We start from the raw sequence: 14,797 nt of genomic DNA, 5'->3' as shown, positions 1-14,797 counted from the left end.
AAAGTGAATGATCTCATTTTAGATGGTCTATTGATAATTATAGTTTAATCTATTCCTAGGGTTGTAAATAACTCATATTTATTAGAATTTGCTTTATTCACCAATATTCTGAAGGACATGACAAAGGATCAGGACACTGAGGTCTTACAACTCATTCAACTGTAAATAATAATAGAAGTTCTCTAGGGAAGAGAACAATTCCATGTTTAAAGAATTCATGATGGCATAATACTCCCGTATTGTGTACCAGTTGACCAGTGACTGTAACATCCCAGCAGACAAAGGTCAACCTACAGAGTTTTCTTTGAATTTGAGAATGTAACAGGTACTAGTGGCCAGTAACCTAGTTGATCTCATTCTCTGGCTGAGCATATATTTTCCTTTCACTGACACTGTCTAAATGATTTAATGGTAGTTATGAGAACTTTTTTCTACTGCTATCTTTTTTTTTTTTTTTGCGGTACGCGGGCTTCTCAGCGCTGTGGCCTCTTCCGCCACGGAGCACAGGCTCCAGACGCGTAGGCTTAGCGGCCATGGCTCACGGGCCCAGCCGCTCCGCGGCATGCGGGATCCTCCCGGACCGGGGCACGAACCCGCGTCCCCTGCATCGGCAGGCGGACTCAACCACTGCGCCACCAGGGAAACCCCTTTACTGCTATCTTTTAGGCTCTTGCTCCGGTCCCACTGTCTTCTCTGATTACCTTGGTGGTAGCCTTGTTGTCCATCTTATTAATGTGTTTCAGCATACCATGTTAGTGCATAGTTAGTAGTGGTATGGATACAATGTGCATCTGGGGTTATTTCACAAATTTCAGTTTTCTTTTCCTTTAGTTGAGACTTAAAACATTGGTATTCTGCTGCTGCTGAAGTTAATGGTTTAAGTACATCTTAGTTACTGCTTGTAAATGGCCCCTCTTTAGGGCTCAAGTTTTTATTTTGGTCCCCAATTTAATCTTTTGGTTTTGAGTTCAAACTGTTGATGTGGCCAACTCGCTTAAAATCTCTTTACTTAGTGTCCTTGACTCTAGCTTTGGGAAGAACTGCTTTCCAGAGATTTTCTTTTAACTCCCGATATTAGCCATGCTGCCAGGCTAATTCTTAGTTTCTTAGCTAATTAGCTTCTGGCTAATTCTGCCATTCTTAGCTTTTTCATACTTGAAATACTGTATTGGCGCCGTCACATCAGTTAATACAGTAGTTAGGAGCACATGTTTTAGAGTCAACTACCGACATTTGAGTGCCACCTCTGACATTTCTTGCTCTGTGTCTACTTTGTGCCTGTTTTATGTTCTGTAAATTGGACATAATAATCTGTTTCATAAAGTATATAAAGTGCTTGGGGCAGTGTGCAGCATATGCTAAGGCCTAATAAATTGTAACAACAAAATTATCATCATCATTAACATCATCATTATTATTCTTTCTTTTGTGGCTTCTTTCTTTTAGTTTTTATTCCTTTCTTTCTTCCCTACCTCTTTTCCCCGCTCCTTTCATAAGTCTTACCTATATTCTAGTTCCTCTTCCTGGATTATTAGAGCATCTTAGATTTTGTCTGTTTATTTACAGTATTTTATTCACTAGTATGTAAAAGATTTATCTGCACCTGGCTTTTTCCAGATCGTGACCTCCCATGCACTCCTCAGCTCAGTGTAATCTATTTTTGTATCCACCATTCCACTGAAATAGCTTTCATCAAGGTCGACAGTGAACCTGTTGCTAAATGAATAGACTCTTCTCAGTACTTATCTTACATGACCGTTGCAATCCAAAAGGATGACTTTCTCATTCTTGAAAGATTCTTTCTTCCTTTCACTTCTATTTTGGCTTTCCTCCTCAGTTCCCTTTGAATGCCCATCTATCTATTTTGGCTTTCCTCCTCAGTTCCCTTTGAATGCCCATGTCCATTCCTTGAACTGCTAGTGTTTCTCAGAGTTTGATTTATAGTTCTTTACTTTTATAAAAGTGTTTTACATTATATATTTTATATACACATGAATGTATGTAACATATATTTATGTTAGGAAGCATAATGGCAAAATGAATTGACGTGGACTCACCATTCAGTTGAAGAACTACCAATACCTTTATTCTTTGCATACTCTCTGTGATAGGCTGAATGATACCCATTTGGCCTAAAATCTCCATGTCTTTTTTTTTTTAATATTTATTTATTTAGGTTGCACTGGGTCTTAGTTGCAGCTTGCTTGGTCCTTAGTTGCGGCATATGGCCTTCTTAGTTGCAGCTTGCTGGCTCCTTAGTTGCGGCACATGGGCTCCTTAGTTGTGGCAGGTGGGCTCCTTAGTTGTGGCATGCGAACTCTTAGTTGCGGCATGCATGTGGGATCTAGTTCCCTGACAAGTGATCGAACCCAGGCCCCCTGCATTGGGAGCGTGGAGTCTTAACCATTGTGCCACCAGGGAAGTCCCCAAAATGTCCACGTCTTAATCCCCAGAACATGTGAATATTACTATTACCTTGGATGCAAAAGTGACTTTCTAGGTATGATTAAATTGAGGCTCTTGAGATGGGAATTTATCCTATTGGGCCTGATGTAATCAAAATGGTTCACATAAGAAAGACACGGGAGGAGTCAGAGGAGAAGGAAATGTCACCGTGGAGGCAGAGACCAGAGTGATTTGACCACATGGTAAGGCAGCCTGTAAGAGCTGGAAAAGACAAGGAACAGATTCTCCCCTGGCACCTTCGGAAGGAACCAGCCTTGCTGACACATTGATATTAGCCCTGTGAGACTCATTTTGGACTTCTGACCTCCAAAACTGTAAGAGAGTAAATTTGTGTTGTTTTAATCCACCAACTTTGTGGTAATTTGTTACAGCAGCAATAGGAAACTAGTACACTCTTCCTGTATCTCATTATCTAATGTGACTTCAGTTACCAACTATTTATATGAAAGCTTAAATGTATATAGTTCATTGGCATCATATACACTGTTCACAGGAGAAAGTCAACCCATATACATGGAAGATAAGAGTAGAAAATGTTTTAAAAGCATTTAAAAATTCAAGTTGGATCTTTCATGTTCTACTTAGTGATCATTTAGTACTCAACCAAAGAAACAGCAGTTTGTCCCAGTGCTAGAGGACTGGCTTATTAAGAGATGGTATGTGGGTCTCCACTGTGAGGTGAAAGGGCTTCCTAACGAATTTCCAAAGATAATTTTTACTGTTTGCAGTTTTTGCCTAACACACTGACTTTAGGACCTACTTTCCATCTAGGATATGACTCTGCATCTTTTTCTTGAATTCTAGACCTTTAGAACTAACCACTTGGATTTTCCACAGGCATCTTAATCACAGCATATCTGAAACAATTTGATAATGATCATCTCTTCCACCACTTCATTCATTCTCCCTCTTAGTTACTGTCACCAACACCCAGCCAGTTATCTGAGCCAGAAACCTATGTATCATTCTTGTCTCCTCCCTCTCTTAGGCCTCCTATCAATGTCGTTCAATCCTAGTATTCATTTTCCTAACTCTCATTCAATTCCATCCTTACTGCAACTGCAGTTACTATTGTCCAGCCTCCTAACTGGTCTGCTTGCCATTGGTATTAATTTGTTCTCCATGTTGCCTGGAGGATAAAGTCCAAACTTCTCAACATGCCACAGAGGCCTTCATATTCCCTGCTCGCATCTTCTGTTCATTTTTTGGCATTCATCCTCTCCTCAGTTCCCTTCTGGCCCAATCTCCAGCCATATACAAATTATATTTTGGTGTTTCTGAACTACTTGCTATCCCTGTCTCCTGGCATTTGTATGCTCTCTTACTCTCTCCTATGTGATTATGGTTCTGTCTGCTTAGACTGTTTCTTCTGCTTTCCCCTCTGTCCTTTCCTTCCCTTACTCCACCTCAACACCCTTTGCCCATTTAAGGTCTATTTATCCTTCAGGTGGCACTTTAACCATCACTTTCTCTAAGGAGCACTATTTGAATTCACAAGCTTAGGTTAAATACCAATTCTGTGTGGTCTTAGAGTGCCTTGTTCTTATGTCTTACCTCTTTCTAGTAATAGTTGTGCTTCATTATGATTGCCTATTTCCTTGTCTGTGTTTCCCAATAGTCTTAAGTTCTTTGAGAGAAGGAACTATTTTCTTCACCTTTTTGCTTTCACAGTATAACACAGAACTTAGATTCTCACTAAACATCTGTGGGCTCATTTGATTATGCAATAGTATAGAAAATTTAAAATATTTCATAGCAGCATCTCCTTAAGCAGGATAGCATTTTAGATTTTTGTTTTCCTTATGAAATAACTATTTGGGTTTTAAATGTAAGCATCATGGGCAATGATTTTATAGATTACTGGAAAAATGATGACTTTTTTTCATTTTATGATGTGTCCTTCTTCCTTATATTGAACAATAGTATTACATATTACAGACTTTATCTTTTTTTAATCCTTTTTTAAAAATTGAAATATAGTTATTTACAGTGTTTCAGATGTACAGCAGTGATTCAGTTATACATATATATCGATTCTTTTTCATTATATGTTATTACAAGGTAATGAATATAGTTGTCTGTGCTATACAGTAGGTCCTTGTTGTTTATCTGTTTTATATATAGTAGTATGTATTTGTTGACCCCAAATTCCTAATTTATCCCTCCCTCCCTTTCCCCTTTGGTAACCGTAAGTTTGGTTTCTATGTCTGTGAGTTTATTTCTGTTTTCTAAATAAGCTCATTTGTATCATTTTCTTAGATTCCACGTATAAGTGATGTCATATGGTATTTGTCTTTCTCTGTCTGAGTTACTCAGTATGATAATCTCTGGGTCCATCCATGTTGCTGCAAATGACATTATTTCATTCTTTTTTATGGCTGAGTAATATTCCATCGTGTATATATATGTGTGTGTGTGTGTGTGCGCGCACGCGCACGCACGCCACATCTTCTTTATCCATTCATCAGTGGACTTTTAGGTTGATTCCGTGTCTTGGCTATGGTAAATAATACTGTTACGAACATTGGGGTGCATTATCTTTTGGAATTAGCGTTTTCTTCAGATATATGCCTAGGAGTGGGCTTGCTGGATCGTATGGTAACGCTATTTTCAGTTTTTTAAGCAACCTCCGTATTGTTTTCCATAATGGCTGTACCAATTTACATTCCCACGAACAGTGTAGGAGTAGGAGGGTTCCTTTTTCTTCACACCCTCTCCAGCATTTATTATTTTATAGACTTTTTAATGATGGCCATTCTGGCTGGTGTGAGATGATACCACATTGTAGTTTTGATTTTGCATTTCTCTAATAACTAGTGATTTTGAGCATCATTTCCTGTGCCTGTTGGCCATCTGTATGTCTTCTTTGGAGAAATGTCTATTTAGGTCTTCTGCCCATTTTTTTTTTTTTTTTTTTGCGGTACGCGGGCCTCTCACTGTTGTGGCCTCTCCCGTTTCGGAGCACAGGCTCCAGACGCGCAGGCTCAGTGGCCATGGCTCACGGGCCTAGCCGCTCCGTGGCATGTGGGATCTTCCCAGACCAGGGCATGAACCCGTGTCCCCTGCATCGGCAGGCGGACTCTCAAGCACTGCGCCACCAGGGAAGCCCCAAAATATTTTAAAGTTAAAACCTCTTTGGGAATTCCCTGGCTGTCCCATGGTTAGGACTCAGTGCTTTCACTACTGGGGGCCCGCCCAGGTTTGATCCCTGGTCGGCGAACTAAGATCCTGCAAGCCTTGGGCCAGGTATGGCATTGTGACTTTGTTAACACTATATTGCATGTTTGAAAGTTGCTAAGAGAGTAAAACTTAAAAGTTCTTATCGTAAGAAAAAGGATTTGTAACTATGGTGGCGGTGTTAACTCGACTTATTTCTGCTGATCATTTCACAGTATATGTAAATATCAAATCATTATGTTGTACATCTGGAACTAATACACTGTTCAATTTAAAAAATCTTTAGGTGAATATTTTTAAAAGATAGAATGTTATTATGAAAAGTCTATGGAAATTTCGTTCATGTCTCATTTGTTTTGTTTTTTAAATAGGTCTTTATTGGAGTGTAATTGCTTCACAATACTGTGTTAGTTTCTGTTGTATATTAAAGTGAATCAGCCATATGCATATATATGTCCCCATATCCTCTCCCTCTTGAGCCTCCCTCCCATCCTCCCTATCCCACCTCTCTAGGTCATCGCAAAGCACTGAGCTGATCTCCCTGTGCTACGCTGCTGCTTCCCACTAGCTAACTGTTTTACATTTAGTAGTGTATATATGTCGATGCTACTCTCACTTCACCCCAGCTTTCCTTTCCCACCCTGTGTCATCAAGTCTGTTCTGTATGTCTACATCTTTATTCCTGCCCTGGAACTAGGTTCATCAGTACCTTTTTTTTTTTTAGATTCCATATATATGCGTTAGAATACAGTATTTGTTTCTCTCTTTCTGACTTTCTTCACTCTGTGTGACAGTCTCTAGGTCCATCCACCTCACTACAAATAACCCAATTTCGTTTCTTTTTATGGCTGAGTAATATTCCACTGTATATATGTGCCACAGCTTCTTTATCCATTTATCTGTTGATGGACATTTAGGTTGGTTCCATGTCCTGGCTATTGTAAATAGTGCTGCAGTGAACACTGTGGTACATGACTTTTGGAATTATGGTTTTCTTAGGGTAAATGCCCAGTAGTGGGATTGCTGGGTAATATGGCAGTTCTATTTTTAGCTTTCTAAGGAACCTCCATAGTGTTTTCCATACTGACTGTATCAATTTACATCCCCACGAACAGTGAGGGAGGGTTCCTTTTTCACTACACCCTTTCCAGCATTTATTGTTTCTAGATTTTCTGATGATGGCCATTCTGACCGGTGTGAGGTGGTACCTCATTGTAGTTTTGATTTGCATTTCTCTAATGATTAGTGATGTTGAGCATCTTTTCATGTGTTTGTTGGCAATCTGTTTATCTTCTTTGGAGAAATATCTATTCAGGTCTTCTGCCCATTTTTGGATTGGGTTGTTTGTTTTTTTGATATTGAGCTGCATGAGCTGCTTGTAAATTTTGGAGATTAATCCTTTGTCAGTTGCTTCATTTTCAAATATTTTCTCCCATTCTGAGGATTGTCTTTTCGTCTTACATATGGTTTCCTTTGCTGTGCAAAAGCTTTCAAGTTTCATTAGGTCCCATTTGTTTATTTTTGTTTTTATTTCCATTTCTCTAGGAGGTGGGTAAAAAAGGATCTTGCTGTGACTTATGTAAAAGAGTGTTCTGCCTATGATTTCCTCTAAGAGTTTTATAGTGTCTGGCCTTGCATTTAGGTCTTTAATCCATTTTGAGTTTATTTCTGTGTATGGTGTTAGGGAATGTTCTAATTTCATTCTTTTACATGTAGCTGTCCAGTTTTCCCAGCACCACTTATTGAAGAGGCTGTCTTTTCTCCATTGTATATTCTTGCCTCCTTTCTCAAAGATAAGGTGATCATATGTGTGTGGGTTTATCTCTGGGCTTTCTATCCTGTTCCAGTGATCTATATTTCTGTTTTTGTGCCAGTACCATACTGTCTTGATTACTGTAGCTTTGTGGTATAGTTTGAAGTCGGGTAGCCTGATTCCTCCAACTCCATTTTTCTTTCTCAAGATTGTTTTTTAGTATTTGGGGCCTTTTGTGTTTCCATATGAATTGTAAAATTTTTCTAATTCTGTGAAGAACGCCATTGGTAGTTTGATAGGGATTACACTGAATCTCTAGATTGCTTTGGGTAGTATAGTCATTTTCACAATATTGATTCTTCCAATCCAATAACATGGTATATTTCTCCATCTGTCTATGTCATCTTTGATTTTTTTTTTTTCTTTTTTGCGGTATGCAGCCCTCTCACTGTTGTGGCCTCTCCCATTGTGGAGCACAGGCTCCGGATGCGCAAGCTCAGTGGCTATGGCTCACGGGCCCAGGCGCTCCGTGGCATGTGGGATCTTCCCTGACCGGGGCACGAACCCGTGTCCCCTGCACCGGCAGGTGGACTCTCAACCACACGCCACCAGGGAAGCCCATCTTTGATTTCTTTCATCAGTGTTTTATAGTTTTCTGAGTACAAGTCTTTCACCTCCTTATGCAGGTTTATTCCAAGGTATTTTATTCTTTTTGTTGTGATGGTAAATGGGATTGTTTCCTTAATTTCTCTTTCTCATTTTTGGTTGTTGGTGTGCAAGAACGCCAGAGATTTCTGTGCATTAATTTCGTATCCTGCAGTGTTACCAAATTCATTGGTTAGTTCTAGTAGTTTTCTGGTGGCATCTTTAGGATTTTCTATGTATAGTACCATGTCATTTGCAAACAGTGACAGTTTTACATCTTCTTTTCCAATTTGTATTCCTTTTATTTCTTTTCCTCCTCTGTTTGTCATGCTTAGGACTTCCAAAGCTATGTTGACTAACAGTGGCGAGAGTGGACATCTTTGTCTTTTTCCTGATCTTAGTGGAAATGCTTTCAGTTTTTCTCCATTGAGTATGATGTTTGCTGTGGGTTTGTTGTATATGGCCTTTATTATGTTGAGGTAGGTCCCCTCTATGCCCATTTTCTGGAGAGTTTTTTATCATAAATGGGTGTTGAATTTTGTCAGAAGCTTTTTATGCATCTGTTTAGATGCTCATATTGGTTTTTTTTTTTTTTTTTTGCGGTATGCGGGCCTCTCACTGTTGTGGCCTCTCCCGTTGCGGAGCACAGGCTCTGGACACGCCGGCTCAGCGGCCATGGCTCAAGGGCCTAGCCGCTCTGCGGCATGTGGGATCTTCCCAGACTGGGGCACGAACCTGCATCTCCTTCATGGGCAGGCGGACTCTCAACCACTGTGCCGCTAGAGAAGCCCGCTCATATGGTTTTTATTACTTAATTTGTTAATGTGGTGTATCACAATGATTGATTTGCGTACATTGAAAAATCCTTGCATACCTGGGATAAATTCCACTTGATCATGGTGTATGATCCTTTTGATATGTTGTTGGATTCTGTTTGCTTGTATTTTGTTGAGGGTTTTTGCATCTATGTTCATTAGTGATATTGGTGTATAATTTTCTTTTTTTTGTGATATGTTTTGATGTCAGTGTGATGGTGGCTTAATAGAATGAATTTGGGAGTGTTTCTCCCTCTGCAATTTTTTGGAAGATTTTGACCAGGATCGGTGTTAGCTCTTCTCTAAATGTTTCATAGAATTTGCCTGTGAAGCCATCTGGTCCTGGACTTCTGTTTGTTGGAAGATTTTAAATTATGGTTTCAATTTCATTAGTGGAGTTTGTAGGCTGTTGGGTAGAGCTGGGTCTCGTTGCTGATATGAGGACCTCTGTGAGACCTCACTCTGATGAATATTCCCTGGGGTCTGAGATTCTCTGTTAGTCCAGTGGTTCTGACACGGAGCTTCCACCACAGGAGCCTCGGGCCAACCCCTGGCTCGTGAACTAAGATCCCGCAAGGTGTGTGGGGTGGGGAAAAAAAAATAGAGCGCAAAAACAAAGTAAAAAATAAAATTAGACTAGGCAACTAACAGATATGTTAGGAAGAATATAAAAATAAAAATATACGTGAATCAACAACTGGAAGGTACAACAGTACCACAGTAGTAAAAAAGAGGAGGTAGAAGCGAAAACAAAAAAAGGTGGGGGGAAGCCTTGGCTGTGGAGGGCAGGGCCTAAGCAAGGGCAAGGTTTGGGCAGTCGGTGAGGCCTATGCTTAGGACCCACAGGGCTGGAAAAGGCCCTGGGGGCTGTGAGGGGTGGGGCTTAGGTTCAAAGAACGGAAGGGGTCCAGGTACGCCCCCCACCCTTGGTCTCAGAGGGTGAGGGACCTCACCTTGTAGCCCAGCAGATTTCCTGTGCTTGAGTGGTCGGGGCAAATGCCCTCCTCTCCTCTCCTGCTCCTCCATCCTGGAGGGCCCCTCCCACCTGCCTCTCCTGAACTCCCCTCAGCCTCTTTCCTATGCCCCCAGGACCAATGCGGCCAGTGGGAGAGGGGACCTCCTTCCTGTGTCCCCAGGACCAATGTGGCCGCGTACCCTTGGAGGGCAGGGGACCAGCCTGGGAGTCAGCAGGCTCCCCGGCCCAAGTGGGCAGGGCAAATGCCCTCCACTCCTCTGCCACTCCTCCCGGATGGCTCCTCCCACCTGCCTCTCCTGAGCTGCCCGGCCTCCCTCCTGTGCCCCCAGGACCAATGTGGCTGGGGTGAGGGGGGCCTTGGAGGGCAGGGGACTGGCCTGCGAACTCAGCAGCCTCCCCAGGCTGCATGGGCAGGGCAAATGCTTGCACTCCTCTCCTGCTCCTCCCGGAGGGCCCCTCCCAGCTACCCATCCTGATCTCCCTGGCCTCGGGAGCCCCAATCCTGTCTGGCTTCCACTTCTCCTACCTGCCCTGTCCCCGCATGTTCTACCAGTTCACTTGGGGGTTCCTTCCATCTCCTTGGGCATCAGGGTCCCCCACCAGCAGCTGGCAGATGCCCTAGTTGTGGGGAGATGCTAACTTGGTGTCTTCCCACACCACCGTCTTGACTCCACCCCCATATCTCATTTTCTTATTGACTATATCAGTTTTGTGATTGAAATGAAATTGCATATACAGACCTGAAAATGCTTCTAGTGTAAAAGTCATAGACTTAAGCATTTAGTTAAGTAATTTATTTAGGGAAATCATTGAGAGTTCTAAGTACTCTGTTCAGGTCTAGTAGTCTATTATTTCATTGGATTTGGATAAATTAAGAAAAAATTTTCTTTTTTTGTTGAAGTATAATTGATTTGTTATATTAGTTTCAGCTGTGCAACATAGTAATTCAGTATTTTTATACATTACAAAATGATTAGTACAGTAAGTCTAGTTATCATCTGTCACCATACAAAGTTATTACAATATTACTGACTATACCTCCTACACTGTACATTATATCCGTATGACTTACCTATTTTATAACTGGTCATTTGTACCTCTTAAATATTTCTTAGCTATTTGTCTCATCCTCCTCATCCCCTCCCCGCTAAGAACTACTGGTTTGTTCTCTGCATCTGTGGATCTGTTTCTGTTTTGTTATGTTTGTTCGTTTTGTTTTTTTAGATTCCACATATAAGTGAAATCATACAGTATTTGTCCTTCTCTGCCTGACTTATTTCACTAAGTATACTGTCCGCTAGATTCATCTGTATTGTCTCAAATGGCAAGATTTCATTCTTGTTTATGGTTGAGTAATAGTCCATTGTTTATATACACTATATCTTCTTTATTCATTCATCTACGGATGGATACTTAGTTTGCTTCCTTGGCTATTGTAAATAGTGCTATGGTGAACATAGGGGTGCAAATATCTTTCTGAATTAGTTTTTGTTTTCTTCAGAAAAATACCCAGATGCAGAATTGCTGGACCATATGATAGTTCTGTTTTTAAATTTGTCAAGGGGAACTTCCATACTGTTTTCCATGGTGAGTGTACCAATTTACATTCCCGCTGATAGTGCACAAGTGTTGCCTTTTCTCAACATCCTCCCTAATGTTTGTTGTTATCTTTTTGATAATAGCTATTCTGAAATTTGTGAGGTGATATCTCATTGTGGTTTGATTTGCATTTCCCTGATGATTAGTGATACTGAGCATCTATTCATGTGTCTTTTGACCATCTGTGTATCTTTGGAAAAATGTCTGTTCAGGCCCTCTGTCCATCTTTTAATTGGGTTGTTTGTTTGATGTTGAGTTGTATGAGTTCTTTGTACATATTTGGATATTAACCTCTTATCAGATATTTTGTAAGCAAATATCTTCTCCCATTCAGTAGGTTGCCTTCTCATTTTGTTGACAGCATCGTTTGCTGTGCAAAAGCTTTTTAGTTTGATGTAATCTCATTTGTTTATTTTTGTTTTGCTTTTGTTTCCCTTGCCTATGGAGACATATCCAAAAAAAAAAAAATTACTAACACCAGTGTTAAACAGCGTACTGCCTATGTTTTCTTCTAGGATTTTTATGCTGTCTGGTCTTATTACATTTAACTCTTTAATCCATTTTGAGTTTATTTTTGTGTACAGTGTGAGAATGTAGTCTAGTTTGATTCTTTTGCATGTGGCTGTCCAGTTTTCCCAACATCATTTATTTAAGAGGCTGTCTTTCCTCCATTGTATATTCTTGCCTCCTTTTTTGTAGAATAATTTACCGAAGTGTTGGTTTCTTTCTGGGCTCTCTAGTCTGTTCCACTGATCTGTTTTTATGCCAGTACCATACTGTTTGATTACTGTAACTTTGTAATATAGTTTGAAATCAGGGAACATGATGCCTCCAACTTTGTTCTTTCTCAAGATTGTTTTGGCCAGTTGGGGTCTTTTGTGTTTCCCTATGAATTTTAGAATTATTTGTTCTAGTTTTGTGAAAAATGCCATTGGTATTTTGATAGAGATCTCATTGAATCTGTATTAGATTGCCATGAGTAGTATGGTCATTGTAACAATATTAATTCTTCCAATCTATGAACACAGTATATCTTTTCATTTATTTGTGTCATCTTCAGTTTCTTTCATCATGGTCTTATAGTTTTTCAAGTATTGGTCTTTTACCTACTTGGTTAGATTTATTCCTAGGTATTTTATTCTTTTTGCCATAATTGTGAATGGAATTTTTATTTTTAATATCTCTTTCTGGTTGTTTTTAGTGTATAGAAACACAAGAGATTACTATATATTAACATTTTGTCCTGCATCTTTACTAATTCATTTATTAGTTCTAATAGCTTTTTGGTGGCATCTTTAGGATTTTCAATTTATAGTATCATGTCATCCTTAAGCAGTGGCAGTTTTACATTTCCTTTCCAATTTGGATTCCTTTTATTTCTTTTTCTTGCCTGATTGATATGGCTAGGACTTACAGTACTATGTTGAATAAAAGTGGTGAGAGTTGGCATCCTTTTCTTGTTCCTGATCTTAGAGGAAATGCTTTCAACTTTTCACCGTTGAGTATGAGGTGGACTGTAGGTTTGTCATGTATGGCTTTTATTATGTTGAGGTATTTTCCCTCTACACCCACTTTGTTGAGAATTTTCTTTCCCCCCCGTACGCAGGCCTCTCACTGTTGTGACCTCTCCCGTTGCAGAGCACAGGCTTCGGACGCACAGGCTCAGCGGCCATGGCTCACGGGCCCAGCCACTCCGCAGCATGTGGGATCTTCCCGGACTAGGGCATGAACCCGCGTCCCCTGCATCGGCAGGTGGACTCTCAACCACTGCGCCACCAGGGAAGCCCCGAGAATTTTTATCATAAATGAATATTGATTTTGTCAAATGCTCTTTTCTGCAATTTTTCTTCTTCAGTTTGTTAATATGGTGTATCATGCTGATTGATTGGCAAATACTGAACTATTCTTGCATTCCTGGGATAAAGCCCACTTGGTCATGGTGTATGATACTTTTAATGTATCATTGAATTGTGGTTGCTGATATTTTGCTGAGGATTTTTTCTTTTATTTCATCAGTGATTTGGGCCTGTAGTTTCCTTTTTTGTGATGTCTTTGTTGGTTTTGATATTGGGGTGATGCTTGCCTCATAGAATGAGTTTGGGTGTATTCTTCCCTTTTCAATTACTGAAACAGTTTGAGAAGGACGGGTGTTAACTTTGCTTTAAATATCTAGTAGGATTCACTTGTGAAGCTGTCTGGTCATGGACTTTCATTCGTTGGGAGTTTTCTTTTACTTATTCAATTCCATCACTATTATTTGGTCTGTTCATATTTTCTGTTTTTCTCATTCAGTCTTGTAAGATTGTACGTTTCTTGGAATTTATTCATTTCTTCCAGTTTATTCATTTTATTGGAGCATAATTGTTCATAGTAATCTCTTATGATCCTTTTTAATTTCTTTGGTGTCAGTTGTAACTTTAATTTCTGGTTTTCTTTATTTGTGCCACCTCTTTTTTTTTTTTTGATGAGTCTGGCTACAGCCTTATCAATTTTGCTTATCTTTCCAAAGAACCAGCTCTTAGTTTCATTGATCTTTTCTACTGGGCTTTCTTTTTTTTTGTCTTATTTCATTTATTTCTTCCCTGATTTTTATTGTATCTTTCCTTCTACTAACTTTGAGTTTTGTTTGTTCTGTTTTTTCTAGTTCATTTAGGTGTAAAGTTAGATTGTTTATTTGAGATTTTTCTTCTTTCCTGAGGTAGGCTTGTATTGCTATAAATTTCCCTCTTAGAATTGCTTTTACTGCATCCCATAGATTTTGGATCATTGTGTTTCCTTTTTCATATCTTCCTTGATTTCATCTTTGATTTTTCCATGACCCTTTGGTTGTTTGGTATCCATGTGTTTTTGTTTTTTTTGCAGTTTTTTTCTTATAGTTTTCTGACCACAATCTCATAGCATTGTGGTCAGAAATGATACTTGATATGAGTTAAGTCTTCTTAAATTTATTGAGACTTGTTTTGTGGCCTAGTATGTGATCCATCCTGGTGAATGTTCCATGTGCACTTGACAAGAATGTGTATTCTGCTGCTTTTGGATGGAGTGTTCTATATGTATATCTGTATTAAGTCAATATGGTCTCACAAGTTGTTTAAGGCCAGTGTTCCTTTATTGATTTTCTATCTGGATGATATGTCCACTGATGTAAGTGGCATGTTAAAGGCCCCTACTATTTTTGCATTACTGTCAGTTTCTTTATGTTAATATTTGCTTTATGTATTTATGTGTACCTATCTCAGGGGCATATATATTTACAATTGTTTTTTTCCTTGTTGCATTGATTCCTTGATTGTTAATACAATGTCCTTCTTTGTCTCTTGTTACAGTCTTTGTTTTAAAGTCTATTTTGTCTGATGCAAGTACTGG

At 39.6% G+C, this 14,797-nt stretch overlaps 1 protein-coding gene across 3 annotated transcripts in view; it reads left to right on the top strand.

The window, feature by feature from the left end:
- The window catches only part of NDUFS4 (NADH:ubiquinone oxidoreductase subunit S4), a 119,292-nt gene that overhangs the window by 15,947 nt on the left and 88,548 nt on the right, over positions 1-14,797 (top strand). The gene's annotated exons all lie outside the window — the stretch shown is intronic.

The sequence above is a fragment of the Orcinus orca genome, chromosome 3 (assembly GCF_937001465.1).
Source record: "Orcinus orca chromosome 3, mOrcOrc1.1, whole genome shotgun sequence".
Classification (NCBI taxonomy): domain Eukaryota; kingdom Metazoa; phylum Chordata; class Mammalia; order Artiodactyla; family Delphinidae; genus Orcinus; species Orcinus orca.
Note: the sequence above shows the minus strand (reverse complement) of the source record. Positions and strands in the feature narration are given on the sequence as shown.